General features: G+C 42.9%; 1 protein-coding gene and 1 long non-coding RNA gene across 5 annotated transcripts in view; one reads left to right on the forward strand and one right to left on the reverse strand.

Annotated features, from left to right (window-relative positions):
- The window catches only part of Pnt (ETS transcription factor pointed), a 144,176-nt gene that overhangs the window by 60,728 nt on the left and 64,926 nt on the right, over positions 1–18,522 (reverse strand). The window lies entirely within an intron of this gene.
- Positions 516–3,498, forward strand: LOC139986271 (uncharacterized). Its single transcript, XR_011799602.1, has 3 exons — positions 516–1,032; positions 1,581–2,120; positions 2,172–3,498. It is a non-coding gene; the product is annotated as an uncharacterized lncRNA (long non-coding RNA).

The following is an 18,522-nucleotide window of genomic DNA, read 5'->3' on the forward strand; positions in this document are numbered from 1 at the left end:
CTTCCAGTTCGCGACGTCCTCGCGAGCCGTGCCACGATTTTTCGATCCTTGGAATCGGGCCGTAGCTCGTTTCGATCCGCTCTCTCACTGGCGCCTTGCCGATCGTGCGCACACACGTGGAACTCGACGAAGACACACAAACGAACGAAACGACAAACGACGATATACGTATGGTAACATAGAAGAACACCACTGTGATCGGATATAATACGAGAGTTCCTCGAGAGTGAAGATATTTTTCGGATGATCTAGATGGAAGATCGGGCGCGATCTTGGTGGTGGAAGAGCGGTTCGTTGGTTCGTCAGGCCGAAGCGCCACCGTCGAGCACGTACGACCGCGTTCCGCAGGTAAGTGCGTACGCAAGGAGAGAGAGACGCAGGGCAGGAACCCAGATGAAGAAGAGGTAGCGTAGAAGAGAGAGGAGGTAGAGGAAGAAGTTCGAGCGAGCGAGCCAGCTGGACGAAGAGGACATGGAAGAAGAGGTGGAGGAGAATGAGGAGAAGGAGGAAAAGGAGGAGGATAGGATCGTGTATGGTGGAGGGAAGAACAGAAGAGGCGAAGAGACACGGTCGTGAGGGCAGAGAGGGGATCGAGAGAGTTTATTCGAGGCAACGGGCCGTGGGGGACGTGGCGGCGGAGCCGACGGCGGAGGTGGACAAGCACCGTGGGTTATTCCTTGTCCTTCGGCCCGTTGAATCGCGTAGATTCGCTCGTTGGCTGGCTGACGAGATAACGGAGATCGTTGCGGGTCTGCGTGTACCGAGCCAAATATGACTTCGAGAGGGGAAAAGGACAGAGAAAATGGATATACGTATAGCAAATTGGATACGATCGCTCCCGTTGCATCTATACAGACGGCAACGGATCGTGCGATCCGGGTTTTTGGAAATTTGCAAAACTTTGGAAACACCGCGTATTAAAACGAATGACGCAAATCGGAAAACTTACTGAGAAAAGCGAGTTTGTCCGAAGAAACGGGTCACAAGCGACAAAGAAAAGCAAACACGAGGATTCACGAGCAAAACGCCAAGGTAACGATATACCGAGGAAACACACGATCGGTAGAGACAAAGAAGAGACGATCGGCCGATAGAGAGAACGAGCGCGCGAAGAAGAGAAAAAGAGAGAGGAGAGACGATCTCTCCCGGTGTCGGGTCCCCACCAATCCCGGTGCACGCTGGCTTAGCCTCACTCCTCGCTTAGTTTTATGAATGAATACTCTCCCGTCGACGCGACGCGGCAAACTCACACTGGCGTCGGCGCACACGACCACCCGCTTCCCGTCTCGTTCCTACCACCACGATTCTCCCACTCCCAACCTTTTTCTTTCCTTCTTTATACTACCTTCGTCATCTTCCTCAATTACACGCTACTCTATCCTTCTTCCTCTTCCTACGTACCTTCGTCTCCCTTTGAATCTCTTTTTCTCCAATACTTCCATCCTCCTCTCTTACGTTCCTATCGTTTCGTCTTCTTCTAGGCGTACGCATCTACATATATCTCTCTTCTTTTTTTTTCTCGATCATCTTTCCTCTCTAACAAGCGCGGGTTATATATATTTGTCCTCGTTGCTCCATAGGTTAAAGATGATCGCACGAGAGAGTGTACGAGGCTCCTCATGGATAGACACAGACATAGACCAGACCATTCCTTCATTCGGTCGGCTCGTTCATTCATGCCTCAGCCACACGTTTCAACCGTGTAGTCTGCCCGGCTGAAACTGCCCCCACCAACCAGCTACGCTTTTCCTTCTGCCTCTCGCTGCCGCTGACGTCGCGACGACCGCAAAAGAATACTATTCACGGGCCGACGATCTCGCTCGCGCCAAGATTTTCTGACGCGTCCCTCCAACACCGGGGGCGGTTTTCCCCGGCAACACGTGCGGGGGAGGAATGCCCGATGAATGAATCCCCGAGGAGGTTTCGCGTGCTACGCTTCGCTTTTGTGAATGGAGTCCGACGATGCTTCTCGTTTCTTTCTTGCCCAATTTTTACCGAGTATTCGTTTCTTAACGTTCTCTTTTTGTCGAGACAGTTGGAACATCCACATAGAAATTATTTCGCGGTATGCTGTACGTTACGCATTGTCGAACAAATTACAATAACGATTAGAACGCATCGTCTCGCTATACTACGACGAAACGTACACTAAACGACGACGAAAGGAAAAGCCAGTCTCTGCAATCGTTTAATTAATTCAGATGTCTGTTTTAAACTACTGTCCTACGAAGCATCTGGAACCTCGTTCGAGGCTTGTTTCAGCTGTACAAGATTCTGGAATATTCGATGCTTCTAGCGTGACTGCCACGCTCTTTCGTATTAAAAGATATAACTCTCGTTAAAGATGATGTTAATTATCGTTCGATCCTCGCGTCACTTTCTAAAGGAATATACATAGTATAGTGGTTACACTATGTCGCTATTGGTCAATGACGCGACGAATCTCATTCTTCGGCATACACGGGTTTCTTTATTGTCGATAAAAAATTTGCAAATTTATGATATCTTTCATCTTTTCATTACATCAATTTGCTTCGGCTCGAATACCATGACAATTGATATTACCATCGCTTGCCCGATACGACACAACGTAGTCACCTGACTCGACAAAAAAACCTACCTAAAGTTGCTTCTACGCTGCGAAATAAAGTTGGCTTTCAACGCGATTAGCTTCGCTACGAGTAAAAGTTTTCTCCATCGTGTCCGCTGGATATCGAGTGGCGAGTTTATGAATGGTCTCGCACTGCCGGAAATGCGTCCCGTAAGAAATTTTTAGCCTTGCCCGCGAGCAAGAAGTTTCACATTAATCACCGCGAGGCAACATCCTCGAGCTGAGAGCGTGTGGCGCGGGAAAGGCGGAGGGACAAGCAGAAATTACCGACGTTGTTAAATAGTGTTTGCGTTCGAGCGTACGGCGTAATTACGTCTCGCCTTCCACCGAATGCTACGTATTCTCGTCGATTATTCCTCTGAAAACCGGGCTGCCGAGTATTACGAGGCGACTTCCGTGCCCTGACGCGAGTAGATCTTGAATGGAATCGCTCTACCTTCTTTTTTCATCCTTTTCGTCGTCGTCGTCGTCGTCGTCCTCCTCCTCCTCCTCCTTCTCCTCTTCTTCTTCTTCTCGTTTTAGAAGGAAACGCTGATTTTTTAATAATGATCCGAAGATGATTGGTACGGTGATCCGATCATTTCCGAAACGTGATGAGTCACTGTTTTAAAAGTAGCTTGATATCCTTGAAACGTTATTACATTTCGAGGAATAATCGTAATAATCGATATTGAAAGTACTTGGTGTAAAAGTTTGTTGCGATAGGATCGAATCACATTTCATCCAGGATTTCATCCACACAATCTTACTACTTCAAAATATTTCCCAAAATATTTCAGGAAATATTTATTTACCCTTAACATTTCACCCTCTAAATATACCTAATCGATGGCCAATAAAAATATTACTGTAGAGACTGCGAGTATAGACTATAAATTAAACAATTGCGACTTGGGTATTTATTTTACTGTCAGCCTCTTTTCTCACATTCCAGTTATTGCAACTAAGATGCTTAAAGCCAAGAGATCTCGTATTCGGAATATCAACATGTTTCCACGATACATTGCGTATGCTGTACCGTTTTTTGCTTCAATCTCGTCTGCAATTTGACTCGGTAATTTGAGTTCGTATTAGTCCGTACTGTCAGGTTCGAAATAGTACAGTATCGTTTCCTATCGACTAAAGGCTTCTCGCCTCGGAAGAAGTTAAATCGTGCAACAAGTACGCTACATCGATTTCTTCGGTAACATCGTGTACTCTTTTAAGAGATCACTTGTCAACGCTCCCGAGCCGTTAATGTTATCCCAAAGGATTTTTCTTTCCGTATAGGTATACGAATATGTAAATAAATAAATAAATCTACAAAGTTTTATTAAAATCAACGTAACGCCATACTTGCAGGGCTATTACAAGCTTGTGGATTCGATTATTTCGAAGAACTTTTCAAGAAAATAAGACAGAGATAAGATCGAACGGAACGCTAGTTATCCAGGGTAAGTAGAGCGTGGTTTATTGCTAATTGGCAATCAAGGGTGACACAGAATAATTAGAAAGCTATTAGAAATGGAGTGGACTCGAACAGAGCCACGATTGCTGCATGATTTATGAATCCGTTGCAGAGACGCTTCGCAGGGAGAGATTAGGCAGCCAGCTGGTATTACCACTAGCAACCGTGCATAATAAAGCGCAATATAAATCAGTGTCAATCATGTTCGAGGCTTGTGCAAACATTAAGACGCGTGATTCGGAAACCAGAGGAGTCTGTCTTAAAAAAAATACCATTCTCCGATTCGATCACGCGTATCACGCTTCTAAACGAATGGAAATTTTCGACGTAGAAGCTGGATAAAACATACACGCGATATATCGTAAGCAATTATTAGCTTAACACGAGCACGTACGTGGAAAATTTTCATCAATTTTCGTATGACATCCGACATACCGGAGGAATAAATAATTTCCAGGATTTTCTAATCGTTTCTACAAAATATTCTAATCTAAAATTGAATCTTACCGATGTAACGTAACGCAATATTCAAATCGATAGATCGAATCTCTTCGTATCGCTTAATGAAAAACGAAAGATGTCAAGCGTCCTATCATACAATTACGAAACGATGTCGGAAATTTTTATCCATTCAGGCGCGTTTTACTCCGTTTAACTTAGAGTTTAGAGTATACGCGCGAGACCCTCCTCCCAGCGGTCAACCTTCTTTGCCAACCGGTTGCGCGGCATTCGTTTCGATAAATTAGCTGGGAAACGTTCCGCCGACTTTGTAGAGTCCGGATCTTGCCTCTAATCACGGGCAACAGGTGCGGCAACCGATAAACAACCGGACCGCAGGCGAATATATTCGTCACAGACTCGAGCGAGGGTGAATGGAACGAGAGAGAAAAAAAATCAGATTTTTCATTTGATTTCATGATTTTTAGATTCGCGTTGCTCGGATCGATCGAAGTTGCGCGCTATTCGAGGAATAGAGCAAGGCCGGTTCTCTTTCTTTTTAAGAGGGAAGATAATTGTAAGTAATACAGTATTATTAAATAGCAGATAAAATCGTGTGACAGCTCGTTTCGATGACTTTTATTTGCCTCGACTGGTTTCGTGTTTGCTACACACCGTGGGAATGAATTTACCTCGCTGGCTTGCATTGGCACCGGAGTTCCTTCCGTTTTGCTATTCATCGAAGATTTTTGCACTCCGATCAGTCGTTGATCGTACTTCCCTTTGACCATTGGAGTCATTCTACACGAACCTATCTTCTTCCGAACATCGAACCGAAAAGAGAAAGATCGTCGAGTTAAACGATTATCTGATCGAGCAGAGTATCCGAAGAGAGGCCGACCTGGTTCGTCCCATTCACAAATCCGCTCTCGGTCGCGGGTCTATAATCCGCGCGCGGCTGCATGGCCGAGAACCCGGAAGGCAGCGCGAGAAAATCGTAACCGTCGATCAGCCAGCGGTGGATATTAATAAAGCGGAAGGTAGAGAGAGACGGACGCAGGAACAGAGAAGGAGGCGGTGGAACGAAAAAGCAAGGAGAGCAGCCAGCATCTTCCAGAATAATGAGACGAGAGCCGGCCATGAGGAGGCTATAAGTGTATGCGCGGTTTCAGGGAAGAAATGACACGCAGAATGATAAAGAAGCATAAAGAAGGTAACAGCGGTAGAGTGAAAGGTTGGGATTCACGAGTGATCGAAAAAGTAGAAGAGATAGAGAGAAAGAGAGAGAGAGAGAAAGAAGGAACGAGATGACCGCGAGAGGAAGGAAGTAGCCTGTCCGGCAGATGCCAACAGCAGCAGCAGCAACAACAACAACAACACCTACGGTGAGTTCTATGGAGAGAGGGAAGAGGAGAGAAAACGAGAAGTGGAGAAAGGGGAACGATATGTAAGTTCGGAGGGGAAGAAACGAGAGGCAGAGGATGGACTCGGTGATAGAGAGCAGAAGCTGTTCCATGGTGTACACTTGCCGAAGGCTAGGCAGGTTTTTGCTCGCGTTTTTTACGCCGTTTATTATAACTAGGAAGAGCTGATGCGCGTTGCGAGGCAACCCGATATACAATGAACGCGTGTAAGCGCGTGGAGCCCGCTCGATCGCGATCGGAAGCCTCCTGCACCTTCGAACAGTTATTCCGACAGAGTTTTCTAGGGTACGAACCCTCTTCGTACATCGCACTTCGCCATAAATGTTTTATATGATATTGTATACTGTATTGATACGTAGTTTGAGTTACGAAGTCGGCTACAACGTCTGCAACTGAACGAGGTATATATATTTTTTTTTTTTTTTTTTAAAGGAAATACCAATTCGAACGAACGCGATATTGAAGTCTTTCGTATCGTACAATATGATTGTTAGCAGGTAGCTAAGAGTTTACGATTGATTAAATTACTCGGGCAAAGTTTCCGTAGCGATAATTAATAGCGACAGAAAGAAAGCAAACAAGAATTTTATATAATGGAATGAAATTCGAGTAAGAAAGTAAGGAAAGCAGTTACATATAATTTGCAAGGAGTCGTGTCTAAAATCGAAAGTCTGTCGAAGCTGAAAGGCAAGAGCTAATAAATACATACGTAGTATTATATGATATTCGCGATATCCATATTTATTCGCAGACTACATTCCACCAATTAAATCCACCGCGATCTTTACCAACGACCAGAGGATTAAATCTTCGCTTAACGAAATTATCAGAACGTCAATTCGTATCCTTGCAGCTTTTCCTCGTAAACTGAGAAAAGTTCCATTCGTACTGTACGCTTGCTGCGAACTTATTAAGGAGCACGGTAGACGTTGGCATTCTAGAGCAACGAAAAAAGGAAGGAGACGAAGGCAGAGTGTTTCAAAGAGGCGCGCGACCGCGCGCAGAAGGTATAGTTTAAACGTAGAGGTGGGATGGAGAGCGTGAGAACGCATAAACTTATAAGGCACGAAAGAGAGACCGAGGAAGGGAGATACAAACAGCAGCAGGCCGTGCTCCTTTCCTCGCCGCTGGAAACTGCTCCTTAGGAGAACCGTAGGATAGCCTATCCGTAACACGTCACTTCCTTCGACTTTGCCTTTATACCTATCTTTTTCGCTCATTTACTCCGCATTTTTATCCCTATTCCTCCTCGCCGCTACTTTTTCCTCCCCTTTCCCAACGAGATTTTATTTACGAGATATATGGACGCGAGGTAGTTCTTACGATGAGACGCGATAAACAGAAATCGTTTCGTTCTCTTTCGGACATCTGAAAGTCGCTTCTTTGATCCTTCGTGACTTTGCAAAGCGATACACAATTATGATAAATTTTGATACTTGCGAGATGAACAGCATGGGGAAGAGTTCTTCGCGTAAGAAAATTTCCTCTTCGTTCTCGATGTAAGCGGCGCGTGTCCGTTATTTCGCGGTTTATCGAACGAATAATTGAAAGGGCAATCAGGCTTAAATAGAATACGACAATCTTCGTGCAAGATTAACGTTTATGGGATGAAACCGGTAGTTTCGCGGAGCTGTTCCAGGCGAGGTACGCAGGTGTGAACATTGAAGAGATCGAAAGCGAACACCTCTCGACCCGCATCGAGTTTCATATATTAATTAATAGGGGGAATCTTAACGACTGTTCGAATACCGGGCGAAGGCATAAACTCGGGTTGGAATACATTAGAGCGGACGCGTAACGTGGTTCAGATCGTAAAAACGAAGAGGAGGGAGTGTACGTTTTCGGGCGATCCGTGGTTTCTTGTATTAATTAGCATAGAAATTTAACGAACTGTGGAGATGACCACGCGAGTGCATCGCTCGATCGTTGCATAATTTTCCATTTCACGGGATCAGGGTTCGTTTTAAGAGTAACCGAGTCGAAAATATCCATAATCAGCAAGTTAATGCTTATTGAACGAAATTAGTTTTAGTCAAATCGTTTTTAATGCCTCCAAACGTAAATATATTCTCATTTATCCGGTCTGAATTAAAACGAAACGTCACGTAGAGAAAAACGGAGCTCCCTAATTCTATTATCGATAAAAATTAAAGAAATGGGTTTAAATTAATTCTATGGATAATTTCATCTACGATGACGATAATGATAAAAATATACCGATTTTAAAGAGATCATAAGAACTCGATGCCCTTGTCAAATATTATCTTGAAACGTTACTACCTCGTTAACCTGCGGAATTAACAAGTTAATGAACGATCAACGATCTTTGATAAAACGAATGTCAATTTAACCGAGTCCGTGAGATCACGAACAAAAAAGGAGAGCGGAAGCATTAACGAGAAAAGGTGGGAAGAAAGAAGGAGAGAATAAGGAAAGAAGAAGCGAAAGAAGAAGAAGTCACGGTTACGTGGCCGTGGGCCATGCGCTCGCGCGCTTGGGGTTACCGGAAGTCGAGTGACCGTAGCGGGGCAGGTGAGCCCGATCCCTGCCGATCCTCCTCCTCCCGCTGGCAGTGAGAGAAAGAAAAATGGAAGGAGAAGCCGAGTAAAGGAAGTGACGTCGCACCGCGGGGCTCGTTCACGTGGCTGCAACAGGAGAAGGTGGTGCGCTCCACCTTCTATCACCTAGGAAAACGGCCCATAACTCTTTCCTCCGTGGCTGCCGCGGCTTCTCGCGTCTGACAATGGAGATTGCGCGTAAATGGATGGGATCGTGATAGAGTAGCGCTCTAACCGGCCAACCAGATGCATCTGTACGGAGATTCAACCTCAGATCCTCTGCTATTTACTTCGATCGAAGTAGATACAGGTGTTCTGATTGAAAATCTAGCGCGAAATAGAATATTATTATATTAATAGAATAGGTGATCCAGAGAATTAAATTCCAAGTTTGGAAGTTCCTTTTCCTGTATATTTCTTAATTATGGACGCAGAGTATATAATCAACGTTTGAGTCGTCGGAAGTGAAATTATTTTTAGAGACTAAAGAAATTGGCACGTATATTAAGAAACATCGTACATGTACGCTTATAATCGTATCTATAATATCAAACAAAGTAACGCGTCAATTTATCAATTCCATAAAACATCTTCGCCTCAATTCTCTCGTTTGATGCAATAGAACCATTCACACTAACGATCGCTTAATCACTTTGATCGATGTACGAGCAGAAATATTGTGACTGGAACCTCGGAATAGCGAGCGAAGCAGAAACGTTCGATTGCATAATACCATTAAGATCGTAGACTCGGGAGGAGGCGTGTAGCAACGCGTTAAATAACCGCCGGCTTTCTCGCCAAAACTTTCAGCGCTGATTATGCGAGGCCATCGCGCCGCACCGCCGTCAAACGATTGTCCCAACAACACAAGTTTTCTCTCGCAACGGCCGATTATTGCGGCAACGCAATATCGGAACGCAGAGATCGTTGCGTGAAAGTCCACCGTCCCGTACGTCCGTGCAAACGAGACGGAACAAGAGGAAAGGGAGGACGCGGACATCGTCGAGCCAGCGAAACTGACAGAGAAAGAAAAAGAACGAGAATGGAGGGAGGGAAGAGGCGACAGTTTCCGGTCTCCCTGAACGCAAGCGTTCACTCTGCCGCTTCTCTGCGCTCGTCTGCGACTCGGTGCGAGCATTTGGCAAGCCGATTTCCCGATTATCTCCTCTCCATCGACTTCCAGTTACCGATGAACGATCTCAAACGAATTTCCTGAACGCTTTACACCGTATCGTGGTCGAATTAAAGGTTGTCAGGTTTATGAGCAGATCCCGTAATTCTCGAGGCAGCCGATTGCCACGTGTAATTTCTTTTAGGAATTTCGTGTTCCATTTGTTTCCAGATTCTGAATCGTAGTCTTGATAGATGCAATATCAGTAGGAAAAGCAAGTTTGCTTCTCCTGCAAGCTGATTCGTAATGGAATGTTCAAAGTATAAAATAATGTGGTGAGAAAAATGTGGCTTCAGTTTGGCTTCTAACAAAACTGATAAGAATAACGACGTATGTGCGGTGGTTTGATAGAAATTTGTCAATGACCTGGTTGGAATTAATACACAGTCTTCGAGCACGTACGCTGTTGCTCAAAAGTATGAGATCACCTACTGTTCTACATTCATAAATTCTATCGCCCACTGACTCACGTTTCTGAGGCTTAAGAGAATTCTCGATAATACCTCGTAAATCTGGCGAATCTCTTAAGAATAGCTACATCGCGTAGGGAAACTTGTAGTGGCCTTTCGTGCAACCGTAACCTCAACAAGGCGACACTTAAAAGTTGGTAAGGAGGAATAGCAATCGAGGCAGTCGGCTCTATAATGAAGCGGTCTCCGGCTGGCGAGACGTAATGCCGTCTTCGAGCAGATACAGCCGCGATGAATAATGTACAGAAGCAGATTATCCTCGAAACAAGTTCTCAGCTTAACTCCCACGCGCGAGGCTACCTTGAGACAGGTGTGTACCTCGCTGCGTGTACTCAATAACTGATAAGCTTGTACCTTTTGGGAATTGCACGCTTATCAGTGGAACGCTACTTTCCGAATACTAATAGTGTTTCGTTTTGTACAAGCTGATGCAAAAGTCCCACGACTTAACGTGCAGCTAGAATCGCATGAGACGAATCGATCCAATTTACCGCGATTAATCGTTTGTTGAAAAAATAAAAGATAGTCGTGTAACTTTCGAAAATTAAAATTCATGAAATTGTCTTTCAAAAAAGACGCAATGTTAATTTGGCCAAAAGTATCGACGTATTCTTAGTAATCGCAAAGAGGACAAGCCTTGGGCTTGTTACAAAGATATTATCTTCGTACAGAGTCGATGCAACGTAAATATCGACGCTTTTTATTTCTTTCTACATTTCTTTCGCCGATATGACGCAACAGGATAACGTTCGCCGATTTCGCAAAGACGAAATCGAGAACACGGAAATAAAGAGTGGACGACGATGATTTCGCGGTATGAAAAGCGACACGGTCCAGGTAAAAAGAAGCGAGAGAAAGACAGACAGAAATGCCACCGCCAATTAAACAACGTCTCTATCGATTAATTACGGACGATTGGATTCGACGAACCATGATTGATCGACTTTATCAGTGTGCATTCGCTGAGACATATGATTAAACGTTTTGTGCGCGACGCAGGACGCTCGCAGATTTCTTTCCTCGTCTCTATCCCATCGTCTGCCTCTCTCTCGTCACTCTTATCGAAAAGCGAGATCTCACGACCGAACAATCGCGCGGCAAACCGTCTCTCCTTTTATTATTCCCCTCTTTCTTTCCTCTTTTTCCTCTTTCTTTCTCGTTTTTACGAACGATCGCCGCGGCAACAATTTCCTAATCGACCCCGCGACTTTCGTGCAATTAACCGTTACGCAACCCTTGCTTAACGATCGTATCGGCGAAAAAGGAAATGTGATCGATCGGCTTCTTATCGAACGCTGAATTTTCCGGCCGATCTACGCAATCCTTTATGGAAGAAACAATCAAAATACGCGAATGTATATGATTTATCAACGTCTGTTAATTAAAAAAGAGACACTTACGATCTTCAATTACACCGATTGCGTAAATTACGATCTAAACGAACGGTTTCAAGACAGGTTTCATTTTGAATTTAATGTATTAGATAAAAAAAAAAAAAAAAGAAGAAGACGTTCGAAGAGATGGAAATGTGACGAAGAAAGGGTGGGGAGACTAAACGAAGACTAAAAGAGTGCAATTTTCTAATTCAGTATCTACGTTATTATCGTATCCGTGTTGTAAAAATTATCCTTTCGCGTGATTTCGCAAACTCAACACCTATCATCTTCTACGATCTATCTACGATATTTCTCTATCATCATCGTAAGTTTAAAAGTATTAACATATTAAGAGATATTCGCATATTACTTGCCTTCGTCCACCATATCTTTAGATCCAACAGGTTCTTTCCACTTTCAGGTGTCTTTGCCCTTTTAATCACCGAGTGACTATTAAAGTGACTACTTAAAATCAAGTAATCAACAAAAATGTACCTGTCAGGTACCATTCGTTGTATCTTCAACTACATTTCTAGAAAATTAACCGGCAGAGCGGAGAATTCGAAGCGCCACGGTGTCTCGTTTTAATTTCAGCACCGTCCAAGTCGATCAAAGAGGAGGACGTGGGTAAGAAAAAGAAACGAGAAAGCTAAACGAGTGGCAAAAGGGACGAGGATAGGAGATGAGAGGAGAGGCGCGCGTGTGTGGGAGGGGAGGGCACGTAGTAAGCGTAGTAAGACACGAGCGGAAGTTCGAAAGGGGAAGCCCCTGGTGGAGGCCGGGGAACCGGAAACGGCCGAATGCTCGTCACGAGGCACCGGCCAGCCCGAAGAAAAGCAGCAGCCAGAAAGAAAGAGCAGCGCACAGAGGATATACGTTAAAAGGTCGGCACACCGCACGAGCACAGAGAGAAAGAGCAATTTGGAGCAGAGGTCGAGACGCGAAATAAGAGAAAAAGAAACGATTTACGACGGGCAGTACGTTAAACGAGCTGCAGATCAAAGGGCTCGATATTAATTGATATTAATTGCTCCCCTGCCCTTATAATCCTTTTCCTCTTCTCTGTTGCCTTCCTCTTCTATTTTTCTTATTTCTTCTTTTTTTCATTCTTGGAAATTTGTACAGAAGGATTTTGTATAGGTAGAAAATAGGATGTAGAAGGCTTTAAAGACTGGCAGAATTTTTTATGACGTTTCTTTGTCTGTTATTAGTTTCGCGGGAACGAAAGATCTCTTTGGTAAAAAACGGGAAAAAATAAGTAACACAAATAACGAAACAATAATAAGTAACCATTAGGAAGAAGAAGCTAAGATTACAAGTTAAAGTTAAAATACAAAAGTTATAAAATTCGACCTGAAGAGGATCTTAGAGATTCCACCGAGATTCCACGATTAAATATATCGATCTTGCGGTGGAAGGATTTAGTGAAGTTTTATTTATCACCCTATGGAAACAGGTACGGTAGGCGTAAGCGGTGCAACGTCGCTAAGCGTTCAACAGAAAATAATTTCGCATTCTTCCGGAGGGTACACATTTATGAACACTAAACGTACGATCGAGAAACAAGTTGCGAAAATGGAGGATTTCTTGGATTTGCGAAATATTAACAAGTTTCCAAATTCCAGTCTCCTGCCTTCAATTGCCCTAAACATCGAAAAGACACACATTGTAGTCGTACAACGACCATAAAACCGGAAAATAATAGGAAGCCAACATCGGCTATTACTCCTACTAATCCCTAGTCCACGGCGCGCGTGCTTGATACACGAATTACGAGCGTGTACAACACGACCAATTACCGATCCCCGTCCGATCACGCTTCCCGTAAGGAAAAAACCTGGCAAACGACATACGACGAATAAAAAAAAGAGACAAAGAAAGAAGAAGAAAAAGGGAAACTTGTACGCCTCCGAAATATAATGTAACCGACACTCGGAGAGAGACGTTGTTGGCGGCTCGGCGCAACCGTCACACGAAGAAAACGTTTCGACAAAAGCCGACCGTGTTGGTGCGACTGAGATGCGAATATTCGCTTCGAGACAGTGGGAGTATGTCCAAGAATGAGTAATACAGCGGCCAGCAGGGATTATGGCGGGGAGAGACGACAAAGGGGCGAAAGATAGAAGAAGACGGAGCACTAATGAATGACTACAAAAGGAACAGGTATAGCGAGACGAGGAGGTAACGATGTAGAAAAAGAGAGGGCAATATTGTGGTAAAGAAGGATGGAGGCAGTGAATGAACGACGAAGAGAGAGAAACGTAATGGTAGAGTAAAAGAGAAGGTTGGGGGAACGAGCTGACGGTAGCACGCACGCAAAGGGGATAAGGGACGTCCAGAGGGGTGAGAGCCAACACGGGGAAGAGTTATTTTGGTGCGTGTATCGAAATCAGAATGCAACAAGTGACACACGCGTGCGTCTACTGTCGTGGTCGGAAACATTGCTTAAAATCTCGTCGTTGCTCTCCTACGATCTTTCTCTTACTCTCTTCGCCTTCCTACGGCTCGTGCAGCGAACATACACTTCTAACTTTAGATTGTTTGCTATCGGTCTTCAAACATATGACGGACCTCTGAGGTCTGGTCTGCACGAGAGGCGGCGACAGCTCGGTGCAAGCTTTTTGGGGAGATTCGTGGAATATGCTTTCGGGTATACTCCGTTGCACCTAATTTACCATACGTATGTAAACTTGAAGAAAAAAATAAATATCCCAAATTTATGGAGGAAAGATAGTTGGGAAAACTCCACCTTTGACTCTCTGCCGTCGATATCTTTCCGAAGTCATCGTTATCTCGTCGAATTTCCCAAATTCCCAAACTTCGTCCATCTCACGAACCATTTATCCAAATCGTATCGCAACAAAGTAGCATGAATGAGCTTTTAACAAAATTACACGTACGTGAACTTTGTGTTTTTTGTTTTTTTTTATAAAACAGTTGTTCAAATAAACTATTAAAAGTTAGTCGTTCGGTAATTGCCAGGCTCCTTGCTGATATAAATAATTTTCTCGTGTATACTCCGTGACTGTATTATTTCAACTATCGCGTTAGACAAAATCGCTGGAGATCTTGAAGATTTTTATGCAAACGGCCGTAAGGTCGAATCAAAGGAGAAAATAAACTGGATCTAATTAGCGGCTAGAGTTACTCGCGAAGAAGAGTACTCGCGGATAGAGGCGGGTAAGGGGCAACGAGACGGCGCCAGCTCGGCAGAATTAATTCCCGCGGAGGTGTTCTCCGCGTCCCGAAATGATGTTCCAAGAAGCAGAAGCACAGTTAGCGAGAACGAAGCATTCGTATGCAGCGTGTCGGCCGTGTAGACGATAGGCGATCGTGCCTTGCCTGGCCGGTCCGTCCCGTTCATTCACTAACTCGCTTCGTACTCCAGTACATTATTGTTAGACAACTGCCCGTTTCCGGCGCTATCGCTTCTACGTGTTTGTCATATTTTCCTCTTGCCCACTATACCGAACAGACAACGCTCTTTCTTTTTCGTTAGCCACCCAACTTCACCGCCAATTTTGGAACTCTTTTTCAACCATCATTTTACATTGTACGTTATTGATATTTAAACGCACATATGTATATGTATGTGTACATATATATTTTACATTTTAACAATGGAATATTTCATTCTTAAAGACTATAGCTTTGGTTAAGATCTTCCACTTTAACGTATTTTTTATTTTGGAAATAAACTTAGGTTGGATATACGTTAAATTGGATGTAAGACGTAAGAGACGATCGCGATTGTTAGCGTCTACGTTAGATGCTATTTTTCATAGTTTCTATAGGCTAGTTTCTATAGTTTCTATCAGGCGAATAAAAGATACTATACTGATGACTTTTGATGGAAGGAATGCAGAATAGAACTAAATTGAACAAGAGCGAAATTTATCAAAGACTCGCTATTAGTCGATGAGTGAACGGAGATGAAGGCGGGCAAACGAAGCAGTGGAAGCTGGTTTTCGCGATCCACCAAGCTCGACATTACGATCTCACACCTGAGCAGGAGAGCGTGCCTTTCGTGTCGCACGGTAACAGATCGTTTCCGGCGCGCGTAGAGCCTCGGCGTACCGCGCCGCCACGCCGGAAGAATTATTCAATGGCGTACTCGCTAACTGCGACTACTCAATAGATTGCTTTGTGTCGATCTACCAGCGGGCGAATTAAGCCTCTGGCCCTCTGCTTATCCCAAGATACTATCTATGCGAGCAACGGTTTACTTCATTTCCAATATCGACTAGATTTCTGCCAGATACAGGATTGTCCAAAAATAATGTACAATCGGAGAAACGTCGTTACCAATGCCTACTGATATTCCCACACGTAGTGAAATATCTTTTATGTTTCTTTTTACTTCTTTCCACTGTTAGAATTCTAGGGTTATTGTTGAGGTTGATTGATAGAGGACCAAGTGGGTGAATTTGTAATAGAAAATATATTGAAATAAGTATAAGTACATGTATAGTATATGCTGATCCAGATCATCACTCTTACATCGTTACAATACAATAGGAAGTAATTACGATAGGAACGTTCATATATTTATAGCAAAGGACATTACCAAAAAATTAACCTTGGTATGTAGCTCTACCTGAAGGCTACAAGAAACAGCAATAGAAATCTACTTAAGACTCTTTTGTTTTTAGACCATGTAACCCGAAACAAAATTTATATTCAAGGGTACAATAATATGGGCCTCTCCTTATTTTGAATCTTTTCACTAAATTCTATTCTCTTCGTTACAACGGTCTCCAGATCACGAATATACAAAAGAAAAGGTGTGGAGTTTTTCTTGAAGTAATTACTTCAACAGTTGTATACATAAGTATACAACTATACAAGTAAAATATAAATTTTGTCGTATTTATATCATAGTTATACTCTGTTATATTATATCCCTTAACGTTACGAAAGAATGGACGAAGTTTTAGGGTAATCGGAAAAGAAGACGAAGAACGATACATAGAAGAATTCTATCTGTGCAGGTTAAAATGTTTTAGCCTCACTGCCAATGAGTTGTTTAATATTCAATTTTGCAAAGTGAACGTAATTTCGTTTCTCTATGCACGAAGAACACGCGTTAGAAGAATTCTGGACTGTATAACGACAACGAGAACTATTTTCAAGACTCGAAGAATTACGAAGAAATTCCGTGTGGTTTTTTTTTTTTCAATCTCGTGGAAAATAGCAAAGAAGTTTCGTCGTTGAAAAAAGTATTTCAAATATCGAAAGAATTTTACGGTGTACGATAGTAACGATTGCCACGGTATTATTTTAAACGCACCGCTTTTGCGACACTCTGTAGATGCTGGTTCTATAATAGTCGCGTGAAGGATTGAATGAAATGCTACAGGAGATAGTGCATCGATCCTCGTCCACCGCGTGGTCCCATTCATAGGAGGTGCTTGGAAACTAGCTTGTTTCTAGCACAACGTCCTGCTCATGAATAGAAATGAAATAACCATTAAGTCAGTCGCGAATTCTTAACCAAGGAAACCCAGAAATTGAGCTTCCGGGCAGGTTTACGCGATAAGATTTACCGCGTTTATGCCGTGTACACTGTACACACCGATACCGTTGCACACGGTATAATAATGTTGTTCAAGTAAACGGTGACTTTCTAATCTCGAGTGTCGTTATTGTCTCGCTTCCCATTTCTAAGAGATGTTTACCAACTCCTACAGCGGATCGATCGATCATACAAATCTAAGAAACCTATTTCTCGATTCATAGTCAAAGATCGGAGAAATCGAAGAAATTCAAAAATAGGCCGAAGTTATTAATCCGTAAGGCAAGGACTATAGAGAGGAACACTATATGTTACTCGATAAGTCGTTCATTTTTACAATCTTTACAAAATAGCTTTGTTATTTGCTTTCGAAATTAGATACTTCAGGTACAAAAGTAAACGAAATATTTTAGTGAAACTTAATGTTTATTTAAAAATAAAATCGCGAGTAGTTCGATGACTTTAACTTTATAGCCATCTATTAGGCAATTAGGATAAGTTCCATCACGGAAAAATGTCGTGTCTTTAGATAAGATCCAGTCGTCAGAGCACTGACAAAGAAGAACGTTCTGTGAAATTATTACGTGACAATGCTAGGCCACGCACTGCTTCTACGACGAAAGACACAATAATGAGTCTTGTTTGGAACAGTCAGCAGTTCTTGCAGCAGCCAGCTTATTCCCTGGACGCTACTCTTTCGAACTACGACCTGTTCCGATCGATACAACACATCTTATCCGATACCCAGTTTCAATTACTTATGAGATACCAAAAAATGGTTCGATGATCGGATCTTGTCTTTTGGAGGAAAAGATATGGCACTTTACAGTGACGGAATTCATCTTCTTCCTGAGATTTAAATGACTTAAAGGTATAGAAAGGATATATCACGGTGAATATTTTGAGTTTCACTGAACAATTTGGATTATTCGTTTGTACACATAATATGCGTTTTTCTTATCATATTGAATACTTAGAAGATACTAACGCGACTGATTTGCTTTAATATTATGTTTAAAGGAAAATATTGAAATATTACTCGGAATCTCTGTTCAGTAACCAGCAATCTGATAATCTGGAATGAAAGCTATAATTAACACTTTCACGTCCGATGGCTCCGACGTGTCATCAAATGCAGGTCAAATCCTAGTGTCCGGTGACACTACATTGATGTCAAATCGATTTAAAATTTACTCAAAGTTTGCAAATTTCAAGCTCTCTACAAAAAAAGAAGAAAAAAAAACAACACCGGCTACTGGTTAAAGTTTCTAGTAAATTTATGCGGACGACAAAGCGTTAAAATTAAAATTCTGTAGCTTGTCTTTGAATTTGCTGCGTTAAAACATGAATCTAATCGTCGAACGATATAAAAATCGGAAATTCAAATCGAAACATAGGATCGTTATGTCTCTTTGTAAAAGAAATCGGCATAATTATTACACGAAACCTAGAATAATTTCCACGAAAGGTAAAAAATCGTCGTTAAAGTCGGTGGAGCGGGCACTTCGGTCT

This window comes from Bombus fervidus, chromosome 4, assembly GCF_041682495.2.
Source record: "Bombus fervidus isolate BK054 chromosome 4, iyBomFerv1, whole genome shotgun sequence".
NCBI lineage: Eukaryota > Metazoa > Arthropoda > Insecta > Hymenoptera > Apidae > Bombus > Bombus fervidus.